The following is a 12,866-nucleotide window of genomic DNA, read 5'->3' as shown; positions in this document are numbered from 1 at the left end:
CTGTAAGCAGCCCAGAGCCTTGGGAAGCGTGAGGAGAGAGGTGACATGATGTGGGCCTGTTTCTATAGTGGTACACGGCTGGAGTGCTCCGCAGCTTCTTACACTGTCACATATAAAACTGGTAACATTTCCTGGGACTCGGGGGGTAAGGCTGGAGGTCGTGACCTCAGGCTCCCTGGAGGCCCCGGGACTGGGAGTCGCTGTCTGGGCAGTGGGTGACAGCCTCGGTAGAGACTGGGGTAAGAAGGAAATATGTGAAGATGCCTATATTCTAGTCCAGGCAAGAGAAGATGGGAGCCTGCACACAGGGCCAAGGAGTGAGAAGCAAGAGAGGGGAAAACAGGTGGCAAAGTGTAACTTAGCCCGCAAGAGGCCTCGAATCTGATGTCATCCCTTACTTTCACTCTCTAAGAAAATCTTAAATAAAACGATTCAAGCTGCAGCTCTTTTTCTCATTTATCTTTCGTCCCCTGAACCTTCGGCCTATGCTTTTAATGATCACACGCAGACATGGAACGGGGCCAAATAGTTTCACAACATTCTTCCATCAGTTCAATTCTAAGCAGTTCAGACCACAGAGAAGTCTCCTTGGTGGGAATGGAAGTTACAGAATTGATTGCCCTTGAAAAAAATCAAAGCAGCTGTTACTTATAAACTGAACTAACTGAGGCGTGGCTTCACCGTATATGTGTAAACACAGACGGGATGAGTATTTTTATCTGCACAGCTAGAAATCTGCCATCACTGCCCACCTTAGGTGCAGATGCCTGGTGCCTTCGATTAAACAGATCGCGGCCACCTAGGTGAAGGGTGTGGACTTTCATTAAGCTGGGCTCAGCCAGCGGTGGTTTAACACTCACTCAGCACCAGGACAGGCAGGGAACCAAGCTCAGCACGCTGCATGCCAGCCCTGCCCTCTCAAAGCATCATCCATGAGCCCCACGGAAGGCCAGCTTCACTGGCCGCTGGGACGCAGTCATGGATACTACAGAAAAAGTGTTGGCTGGGATTTTCTATTCGGAAAACAGTCAAATGACAGGTCATGTAAATAGAAAGTCTGACCTCCCCCCACCCCGTCGACATATTAGCTGAGGTGGCATTTGCTGGCCTGAAGTTTTTCTGTGCTGAGTTTAGAATGACAAAGTGATAAAGAAAACCTCAATTGCTGGTAAATGTAAAAGCCACTGATTATAGTGCTTCAGCTTCTCTTTCTCTAAGCTGGTGACAATCACCATCCTTTTGTGTTAAAACATAATGTGAGGCCAGATAATGCTGCAACTCCTCCTGGCAGTGCCAGTGCTGAGCAGTGGCTCCTGAGCTCCCCTGCACCCCGGGGCCACCTTCCCTGACCAGCAGTCCCCATTCTCCTGCCAGGTTCCCTAGGGTCACCCCAGAAAACAACTCTTTGCACCTCGTCTCTAAATCTGCTCCCAGGAAACCCAGACAAGAGTATAGTGTCTTACCTCCCAGGGACTTACCTGCAGGGACACAGGTGCAACCCCAGCCACCCTGGGACTCTCCTCCAGGCTGAGCAACAGGCCAAAGAAGATTCCTCTACTTCCCCCACCCCCAGTCAGTCAGGGACCACGTCCAATGGCTCCTTTCCTCAGAGAAAGGCAGGCAAGGCAGTCAGCATGGGCAATCCTCTGCTCACTACCCACATGCACCCACAGCTGTGCTGTCTCCAAAGGAGGAAGGGCAGACAAATTAGCGTCAACGATATGCCATTTAACCCTCAGAAAGGCTCCAAAAGCCTGTAACATGAAGAACCTGAGACTCAACCAGGCTACGTAAGTTGGCAAGTTCACAGCTAAACGCTGGGAATCAGACCCGGGCTTTCCGACTTCACAGGTTCGTTTCCCTGCTCGAGTTTGTCTCATTCCCAGTGTGGCCCACGGGCCAGCAGCAGCAGCACAGCCCAAGAAATGGTCAGAAACACATTCTCAGGGCCCGAGACCTGCTGACTCAGAAACACTGTGGTGGGGCCAGCCACCCAGGGGAACCTGATGGCCACTCGAGGGTGACATCCAGGCCCTTCACTATGCTTTCTCCCACTAGGAGGGTCATTTTTCTTTTTTAAAGGCCTAAAAGAAGGAGATTCTACACTTTGATGAATATTAAGATCTCCACGTCATAGTTTGATTTACCTCCATTTGCCTGAACTTTATTGAAAGACAAACAGGCACCCATCAGGCAGAACTGCTGTAGTACTGAGGCCTCGCCTAGGAGTCCCAAGCATGGCTAAGATAACAAACTTGTCATGAAAGGAAATTTACCTACTCTGTGTCCCCACTTACACAAGTGGGGACCAGCAGCAAGCAGGTCTTCTTACAAGGTTGCTGCGAGGTGTGCAGGGCTCGGGAGTCACCTGCTGCACAAATACACTCATCTCACTGCTCAGAGGCCAGTGTCTTGCAAGTGAATTTCTCAGTCCCTCCATGTGTCACGTGAGAGATTTAAGCTGACAGACGCAAAAATGCTTTGAACGGCAAGTAACATGGACACATTGTTCTGCCAGGTGACTTGGAGCAGCAGGATAAGAGCAGCATGGTGGTTCAGTGAGGGCTAAGAACTGAGGTTGCCTGTGATCAACCCCAGCACAGCAGGGACTTAACCTCTGGCTGTTTCCTCATCTGAAAATGAGAGCATAGTAACTACTGTGAGCTATCAATTGAGTGATACCTACTGTTTGAATATCACTGAGAAATTTTTCCTGGCTCCCTTGGGCAGAATTAGGGCCTGTCCCTTGAACTCCAACAACAGTCTAGTCATGTGACCATTACAGTGGGTGCCACTGGAATACAGAATAAAGTAGAAGATACCCAGTTAAATTTGAATTTCACATACACTAAGAAAAAAAGTAATATAAATATGCATGGGGCTTATACTATATTATAAATATTCTAAAATAAATTTCCAAGTTCAAATTTAACTGGGCACTTTTTTAATTCCTAAAATTTTAACCCTAATTTATCACCCTAATTTGGGGGGGAAAGAACCATGTCTTACTTAACTTTACATTCTCAGAACCCATCAGAGTTCCTGGCACACAGTAGGTGCTCATTAAATCTTTGATAAATGGATGAAGAGGAGCTACTTCCAGGAAAGGCAGTGCCTCCCTCATTGAGCAGCAAAAATTATTTTGTTGTTGTTCTAACGAAGCTACGTAGCTTGGTTGTAAGACACGGCAAAATTTTTTCTACAGAATCCTGTTACCTGAGTGAACAGCTTTTGCTCTGTAATTAACACCTGGGAATTATCAGGAGTCTATGTCTGCCCAAATTCCACACTGCTCATGCATTTACTTTCAGTATAACAAGGGCCACCATATTAGAAAACAGAGCCAGAAATCTTTTAAGTTTGTTGTCATTAATTTTAGAGAGAGAGGGAGAGAGAGAGGGAAACACCAGTGGAAGAAAATCAACATCAGTTGGCTGCCTCCTGCACGCCCCCTACTGAGGTTCAAGCCTGAAACCCAGGCACGTGCCCTGACCAGGAATCGAAGCAGTGACCTCTCGGTGCAGGGGTCAGTGCTCAATCACTGACACATACCAGCCAGGCTATTTTGGCATTTTTTAAGAGCTTCCCAGGTACCATATATTGGACTAACCAGCAACACAAAAACAGAGAAAACACAGTTCATGTCCTTCAACAGCAGGTGGTATCATCTAAACATTAAAGTTCAAAAAGGAAATAAACAGGAAAAGTGTTGGCATTGAACTAAGGGGACTGGTCCTAAAGGGGGTCACATGTTAGTACAAAGGAGAACATTTTTCTCTAAAAGGCAGAGAAAATTCCCTTTCTGTGCAACAGCCTCGCATTTGCGTCCTTTCAAAGCACAGCAGCTTGGTTCAGGTCTGTGGAGCTCATCTCCCTCCAGAGACCTCGAAACTCAGCTACTTCACCGAACAGACTTGAGTCAACCCTGGGAATCAACGACATTCTTTGTACTGAACTTTTCTTATTTTAAGGCGGTGACAAACCAGCCTCTGGAAACTAGATTCTTTCCTGGCTCCATCAAGTCAGGAGCCCTTTGCTTCATAACTCCTTACACTGCTTCAAAAATGTTTAGATCTTGGGTCCTAAAGGCCATGGGAAGGAGGGCAGAGCCTAGCAAAGCCATCCAAGAAGGAAGGGGGGAGGGGCCATGAGAACACAGAGAATTTTGCTTCGCCATCAAGACTAATGAGCAGCCTCATCCATGGTGTCCTAATTGTGCTAATCCTCAGGGCCTTGCAGGATCTTGCTGTCCTACATTAATTATATCTTCTCTTCTTGCTCCCCAGTCCTCCTGCCAAAGAAAGATCCCCAGTGTTTCCTATGGGATCCTTTCCCTTTCCAGAGCCCCTGCTTCTGCAAGTACTTAAGGGTGATCCAGCCCAAAGTGTATGAGGAAAACAGGTACTTGTGCTTTGAAATTCAAGTCAGGTGGTTCCTGCCATGCAAGGCCTAGCTCTCAGTGTTCTGCCTTGGAAGCAGAGATGTGCTGGTAAAAACAAAAACCAAAAAAAAAAAAATCTGATTTGTAGCAATTGCTCAGTTCCATGGGATAACTGTTAGAACAAGGGTCTGCTCGGTCGGGGCAGCACTTACTAAATGCTGTTCTTGCTAAATGTTAAAATGTAGCAGTATTTTGCAGACTGAGCTGTAAACAGGATAAGCTTGAGGGAACTCAAGCATAAATTAAGCTAAATGCAAAAAAGAAATCAACATGCAATTAACCAAATATAAACAATGGCTAAGTCTCCCTTAAAGACAGAGCTTTGGGTATGAATTCCTCTCCTTTTCTTGCTGGAAGTAAATAAAATTACCTGGTGACAACCATGTCTCCTTGAATGGAACACCCCAAGCTACAAACTCCTTGAGTTGGGTGACGTAAATACTCCCACTGAATTGCTAACATTCATCTTGGGTGAGCCTGTACCAGCTGACCCCGAGGGCACACTCCCTGGCAGCAATGTCTCTCTTGTGAAATTCCTTAGCCATCCACCTGAGCCTGTCCCAAAGCGCTCACCACTCTTTACCATGAATTATAATTATTTCTGCACATGCCTTCAGGAACAGCATTCTCATATAGGAATAAGGCACGGGTTCAAAAGGCAGCACAACACTCTCAGAATTGTGGACACTGAATCCTCAGAGCCTCAATGTCCTCATCTGTTAAAGACAGCAGCAACCCCACATCACAGGGCTGATACAGAATTAAATAGGATCACATGGGAAAGCGACCCACATAAACGGAAGTTTAATAAATGCTAGTTTTCTACCCTTCTTAGGCTTTTTACAAGCTGGGAGAGAAGCCATATTATGATTCATTTTTAATTACCCCAGGTATCAAGAACAGTGCCGTGGAACCATAAATTGCTGTAAAATATTAATGTTAACATATCCATGGAGAGAATAAAGTAGATAGCAAGGTGAGGGTGGGGCGGGTGAGAGCCCAGAACCTGATGAGGGGGTGGGGTGGGCTGGGCTGGCTGGAAGAAGAGAGAAGAGAGGAGCACTGAGTGTGGACTTGCCTCAGCCCCCGGTTTCCCCGATGAGCCTGCAGGTCGTCCTCGGCATCTCCTTCCCTCGGGGGTTCACACGGCCACGGGGTACATGCTTACTGTTGCTTACTCCGTAATTCTGGCTTTGGTTGAACTGGAAATCAGGGTCTTGGGTCACCGACAGTTTTCTGGGTGGTAATGACGACAGCAGCAGCATTTCCCCCTGCAGCTGCTGATGGTATTTCGTATCCTTAACCCAGCGGGGCAGGAGAAGTTGGCCACAGAGTGCGGTGGCAGGAAGAGGGCTGCACTAGGAACCTGGGCTTTAGGGAGTTTTTTACCAAAATAGCATGCATTTCACAATTTCTGGCCTTGAATTGATAGGTACCTTTCAACTAACTCCCACCGACAACTTAATAGGCTTGGAATCTGCTTACAGCTTCACTGTGACATTTTTAATAAAGGTGACGAAGGGCAGCAGGTTGAGTTTAGCAAACGGCCTGGTGCTCAGAGGTCTGCACCCAGCTGCCTGCTGTGCTTTCTCCCTGTGGTGAGGGTCAGCCTGGCTCATCAGCAGCTCCCCAATACCCCCTGGGGTCTCTCCAGACAACCTAGAGATCTGTGGGTACCCTCTCTGCCCTCCTGGGGACCAGTGTCTGTGGGTGGGGTGATGGTGTCTGTGGGCCCCTGACACAGCTCCGCGTGAAGCAGGCGTTCAATAAATGCTAATTGAAGAAATAGATCCAGGTGCCCCAGGCAGTCACTGCACCTCCATGACTCGCCCCCTCACTGTTAAAACACAGCCACTCGGGAAACTGGGCTGAACCCACACGCAGCCCCGTCAGTGATCTCCCTGAGGCAGGGGCGGCGTGAGTCACCCTTTCCCTCACCCGGTTTGTGCTAATTCCACCACTAGCATTACTTTTCTGTAATAACAGTAAACCCTTTGTTTTTAAAAGACATCGCAGCCAATACAGAGCAGTGCACGGGGTTTGCCGGGAGCAGTGTTTCGGGGATTAATGATTTTCTCCGCTGCTCCTGTAACTAAAGCCAACAAAGCAGCCCAGGGAACTGGTCCCTCTGAGGGAGCCTTCAAAGCCCTCACAGGCGCGGCCTAACTTAGCGCAAACGCGTCTTTTCACGGCCTCATTTGAGTGCCCACCGCGGCCACCAGGTGGGTTGGGTTCGGAAACCTGGCGACCAGGGCCCCGCCCTCAGCCTGGAGACGCACCTTCCTGCGCCTGCGCCAGGCGCTGCTCTGGGGAAACACGCCGCAGGCGCATGCGCAGAGCCCGCCCCACCCCTGCAGCTACATTCTTAGGGAACCGAGGGGAGAGCCGCCCCAGTGGCCCCAGGACAGAGGTCGAGGTGGAGGTTGGAAGAGCGAGGGAGGCGGGTCTGGGGCGGAGTCGCGCCTGCGCAGTGGTTCCGCCTGCAGGAACCCCGGGGAGGAGGCGGGGCCTCGCGGACGGCTAGGGGCGGGGCTCTCTCCTGCCGCCGCGGGCGTCGCGCTTTGTGCCGCAGGCGGCGGAGGCGGGGCAGGGCCCTGGGCGCGCGCTGCTGGGGATGGTGAGCAAGGCGCTGCTGCGCCTCGCGTCTGCCATCAACCGCGGGAGGATGAAGCTGCTGCTGGGCATCGCGCTGCTCGCCTAGTCGCCTGTGAGGGAGCCCGGCGGCCAGCGGGGAGCCTCATTCATTCCCGGGCACCTGAGGCGGTGCGGGGCTGGGAGGGCCGCGTGCGCCCCGAGGGCGGCCCTGCTGCCGGGTCGCTGTCCCTGCTGGGATGTGTGCTTCCCGCTCCCACCCTTTTCCGGGGCCTTCCGGTTCTCGCCCTTTCCACTTTCGGAGCAAAGCCGCCGTCCAACTTGGGCAAAGACCGTCAACCGGTTAGGCCCGGAGCGGACGCCCGGCTGCCCCGCGGCGGGCCCTGCCCGGAGCTCAGTGACCGCGGGCCGGGCGGCTGAGTCGCCGCAGCCCTTAGGCAGCCCAACGCAGGGCTCATTTGCAAGATCGCTAATCAGTTCTCTTACATAACCACTGTCTTTATTTCATGAATGCGTTACCCTGCTGTATACCATTACACTTATCTTGAAAACGTGTTCTTGGGCTTTATTAGGTCTCTTTCCTTGGAAGTAAGTTCTTCCTTTTTGATGATGCTGATTGTCACACTTTCCTGGATTTTGTGCTTCTGACATGGCTGGTAGCTCTCAATGTCTGTACTGTGTTTGTAGCTGAGATTCCCTATTTAATTGTCCTTTGTCTCTTTGCATATCTCCTGCTTAGTGAGGGTGGAAGCTAAAATGGAGTCTCACATTCCGCCCTGTTTTCCTTAGGAGTTGGGGCTAGGTAAGAATTTTAGCCAGGATAAGGGATCTCAGCAGCTGGCCTTCTGGGCATGAGTGTCTCCTGTTTTCTCCAGATTTCACTAAATACTCATGATACCATAGACAGATGGAGCTCAGGCAGCCTGCAGCGCAATGGGCGTGAGTGGCTGTCCACTACTGAGGGAAGGCTGGCAGGGACCCAGGGTGCCCTGTAACCTACAGCTGGTTTCCCTCGAGGTGTGGGCACTGTGTCCACTGTGGAGAGGCAACATGAGGGTTGCGGCATCTCCAGGATTCCTGATGGCAGGCTCTGCAGTACACTCCCCCACATACACAGTGACCCTGGTGCCTAGTCAGGAGCAGTGGGGAGTCTCCCACATGGGGCAGGGGAAGGTTCTGACATTCAGTGTGCCAAAGGCTAAAGGTGAATGGATAGGGACTGAGCGCTCCAAAAGCCAGGAATATAATTGGATATAAACAAACAAACAAAAACACCTTCCCCTCCCTATTCCTGTAAGAACTGTGCTTGAGCATGAAGGGGAGACGCTCTTTGCGATGGGAGTCCTCCCAGGTCCCAGCACCTGAATCAACCTCCTTTTTTCTGCACCACCAGCTGTCTCACCAGTTTGGCTTTGGTCTTGTGGCAGGCAGCCAAACCGAACTTTCAGTTACACTCAGGACACTTGTCTGTCTCCAACCCAACATTCTATACTCCCTCCTACCTGCAGGCAATTAACCCCATCACTCATATTACACCTAAGGGAGTTATATTCTTGCTACTGCGACTGCAGAACTGCAATTAATCACTCAGGAAGTCCTGAGTCTTTTCCTGCTCTCAAGTTTATTAATTTTAGATGCAAAACACATTTCATACTGTACCCAGCAAGTATAGTAAGCAGTAATCTGCAAACACTGGTAGGCGAGAGAGCACAGAGAAGCAAACCAAAGCCAGGGCCAGCTAAAGAAAAGCCAGGAGGTCCACACACCAGCTGCAGCCAAGGGTTTTCCCTAATTCCACAGGTTGCTCACCGTGTTCAGTAGTCCCAAGCATTTATTAGATGCAAAATCCAGCCCTTCTACCCTTCTTAGTGTTCCTCAAGTTCAAAATAAAGGATGACCCTATCTCCCCACCCCACCCACCGAGGAGAAAGCTGGTCTCAGGCCCTCATACTCTTTCTTAAAATTAAGTAATTCTTTCCCACGGCCACCAGGGGCCCTCTCTCAGGGCCCAGGCTCTGTCCTGTGTGACGGCATTTGATACTAGGATCTAAAGGAAATACTTGCAGGCTAAGCCCAGGCTTACATAAACAGAAAAGTGCACAATGACAATGGTGCATCAGATCCTTAGACAAGCAAAGGCATTTGGAAACATTTAACATCAATTACTGAGTTTAAAAGCAACAATGAATATACAAATATGCATTGTTCATGGACAGAGGCAGTGTTGTTAAGGGGGCTCACTTTAGGCTTAGGGTTTGGGGGGCAGGGGATGGGTGGAGATAGGCAAGAGGGCGATTCGGGGACATCTGTAATAGTGTCAATAATCAAAATCAATCAATCAAAACAAAAATAAAATTCTCAGTAAACTAGGGATATAAAGAATCTTGAACTTAATGAAGACTCAGAAAACCACAAGCTCACACTGTAAGAAATACCAGAAGTCTTCCTATTAAAGCCAAGATGAATCAAATACCCCTGATTTCACGGATTTCATTTGATGTTCTGGAGAATCTGAGCTATAAGAACTTCATGGGGCGGAGCAGTTACAATGAAAAGGAAAAAAAAGTCATTTTCCACAGGAAATGATTTATACTTGAAAACCAAGAAAAATTAACTGAAAACTAGAGAATTCAGTAAGGTATCTGGAAGAAAGACATATTTGAAGAATGTGTTGTGTGTGGTTTTACCCAAAGAGAGAAAGAGAGAAAAGAAAAGAAGACTTCAGCTATCTTCTATGTAAGAATTAAGCGATGTTGTGCAGGAAACGAAGATTTCAGTCCTGGAAGAGGGGCGGTAAAAATGTGCTCTGTGCAGGTAGCTGTCATTGTGCATTTGGAAATACTAATAGTCCATTGAAAGTTATAGGCCAATATCCCCGATGCAGATAGTTTCAAACATGCTCAACCAAATATGAGCAAATCAGATCCAGCAGCACATTATAAAGATCATCCACCATGACCAAGTGGGACTTATTCTGGGGATGATAGGTCGGTATAAGTTTTGCAAATCAATAAACTTGATACATCACACACAGAATGAAGGATAGAGTCACTTGCTCGTGTCTTTGGGTGCGGAAAAGGCCTTTGATAACATCAACAGCCATTTATAATAAAATCTCTCAGCAAAGTGAGAGTAGAGGGATAATGCCTCAATGTAATAAATGCTGTATATGACAAACCTACCATCAGCATCACACTCAGTGGAGAAACACTGAAAGCATCAGGAACAAGACAGGGATGTCCACTTTCACCACACTTACTCCACATAATTCTGGAAGTCTGAGCCAAATTCATCAGAACAAAAGAAGATATAAAAGGCATCGTAATAGGAAAGGTGAAAGTAAAACTGTCATTATTTGCAGATGACATGATACTGTATATAGAGAACCCTAAAGAGTCCACCAAAAAACTACTGGAGCTGATAACTGAATTCAGTAAAGTAGCAGAATACAAAAGAAACATCCAGAAATTGGTTGTATTTTTATACACCAATAATGAACTAACAGGAAGGCAAATGAAAAACATTCCCTTTCACAATTGCATCAAAAAAAATAATAAAATACCTACAAATAAATTTAACCAGAGAAGTAAATGATCTGTACTCAGAAAATCATAAGACACTGAAGAGAGAAATTGAAGAGACAAAAAATAAATAAAATGGAAGCAGACACCATGTTCTTGGACAAGAAGGATTTACAATGTTAAATGTCCATACTACCCAAAGCAATCTATAGATTAATGCAATTCTCATCACAATACCAAGGGTGTATTTCAGGGAACTAGAACAAATGATACAAAATTTTATATGTATCAACCAAAGACCCCAAATAGTCACAGCAACATGGAAAAAGAACAGCTGGAGGAAACACAGTAGCTGATATGAACAATTACAACAAGGCCATAGCAATCACAACAACAGGGGACTGGCATAAAAATAGAATATAGATCCATGGGACAGAAGAAAGTCCAGAAACAACCCACTTAGATGGTCAATTAATAAGGGATGGAGGAAGCAGGAGCATCCAATGGGGTAAAGACTGTTACATTAGTGATGCTGGGAAATCAGACAGATACCTACAAATGAGTAAAAGCAGACCACCTTCCTACCCCACATAGGAGAACAAACTCGAAATGGACTAAACAATTGAATGTAAGACTTAATACCATAAAAATACCAGGAGAAAACACAGGCAATAAATTCTTGGGCAGTTCTCTTAGTAATATTTTTTTCTGATATATCTTCCCCAGCAAGGGAAACAGAGGAAAAAAATAAACAAATGGGACTACATCTAACTAAACAGTTTTTGCACAGCAAAGGAAATCACCAACAAAATGAAAGAGAACCCACTGAATGGGAGGACATGTTCCCCAATGATACTCACATCTGATGAGTGGTTAACATCCCAAATAGATAAGAACTCCGGCAACCCAATAGCAAAAAAAAAAACAACAAAAAACAAACAATCCCATTTAAAAATGGGCAAAGGACCTAAAAGGGCACTTCTCTAAGAGGACATCCCGATGGCCAATAGACCTAGGAAAATATGCTCAATGTCACTAATTGCAAAGAGACGCAAATTAAATTGCCCCCTATCACTTTTCTGCAGAAAGCATCTCAAGAACTTCCTATTACAATTAGGAAAAAAATGAACACCAGCCTATGAGGTCTACTGTCTCGCTCCTACATATATGTACAGCTTCAACCAGCATTATTCTGTGTTTTCTGTCCCCAGAACTTCAGCCAGACTGGCTTTCTTTCAGCTTGTTGAAATCACAAGCTCTTTCATCTCAAAGCCTCCCAACCCCAACTCCTAGAACGCCTGTCTCTTTCTCAGCCTTCACGCCTCTCCCTAACTGTAGGAATTGGAACAACTGTTTTGGAGAGGCTTTGGCAATATTAGTCATCTTGGCTCAGATTCCCTGGAAGCAGAGTGACTTGTGGGAACTGGGAAAGTGCTTACTGAAGCAATGACCTCAGAAGACGATGGAGATGAGCAGAGATGTGGACTCAGCTCATTAAGTTCAGCCTGGTCTTGAGAGGAGATCTGGAACCCAAATTGTACCCAGCGAATCATTCCCACTTGGAGGTAAGGAGCCAGTCTTGTCCACCCAGTGCCAGTCAGTTATTTCCCGCTGGCTTTGCCCCTACATCCCAGGGAAAGGAGGGGGAGCACCTAAGCCCTCTGGCCAGGGAAAGGGCAGTTATGAGCCCTGAGCATACAACATTCAGAGCAGCTGGGAGGTGGGGATGGCTGAAGCAGCCTCTGAAACAGCACCCACGAGTGAAGTTAGGTGTGCAGGGCCTTCCTTCCAGAAAGTCACTCTTAGCAGTACACTCTAGAGAACCGTCATCCATGTGCCCAAAAGGAAGAGTAAAAGAAAGTCCACTTGAGTATTGCTGATAATGGTGAAAACTAGAACTCTCCTAAATGTTCTTCAACAGCAGAATCAACCAATTATAGGATAGACCTATGAGAGCTGTAGCACTAACAGACTTGAGTATGTATGTGTAGAGACATGGACAAATCACACAGCATGATGTGAGTGAAAAAGCCAGTTTCAGAATACACCCTGGGTGATGCTATGGAAATAAACATTTAAAATATGCAAGACAATGCTAATTATTTCTGTGTGCACACAAATTTTGTGGAAAATCATAAAAACATATATAGTAGATGATAGTAATTACCTAGGGGAGGGAAAAATGGGATGGAATCAGCAGTTCAAGGGTCTCAAATGTCACTCTAATGTTGTAATTAACACACACCCATGCAATGGCCACACTTTAAGATTGAGTATAAACACAAGTGATTATATTTTATTCTATATACTAG

This window comes from Miniopterus schreibersii, assembly GCF_964146895.1.
Source record: "Miniopterus schreibersii genome assembly, chromosome: 13".
Classification (NCBI taxonomy): domain Eukaryota; kingdom Metazoa; phylum Chordata; class Mammalia; order Chiroptera; family Miniopteridae; genus Miniopterus; species Miniopterus schreibersii.
This window is presented reverse-complemented; position numbering follows the sequence as displayed.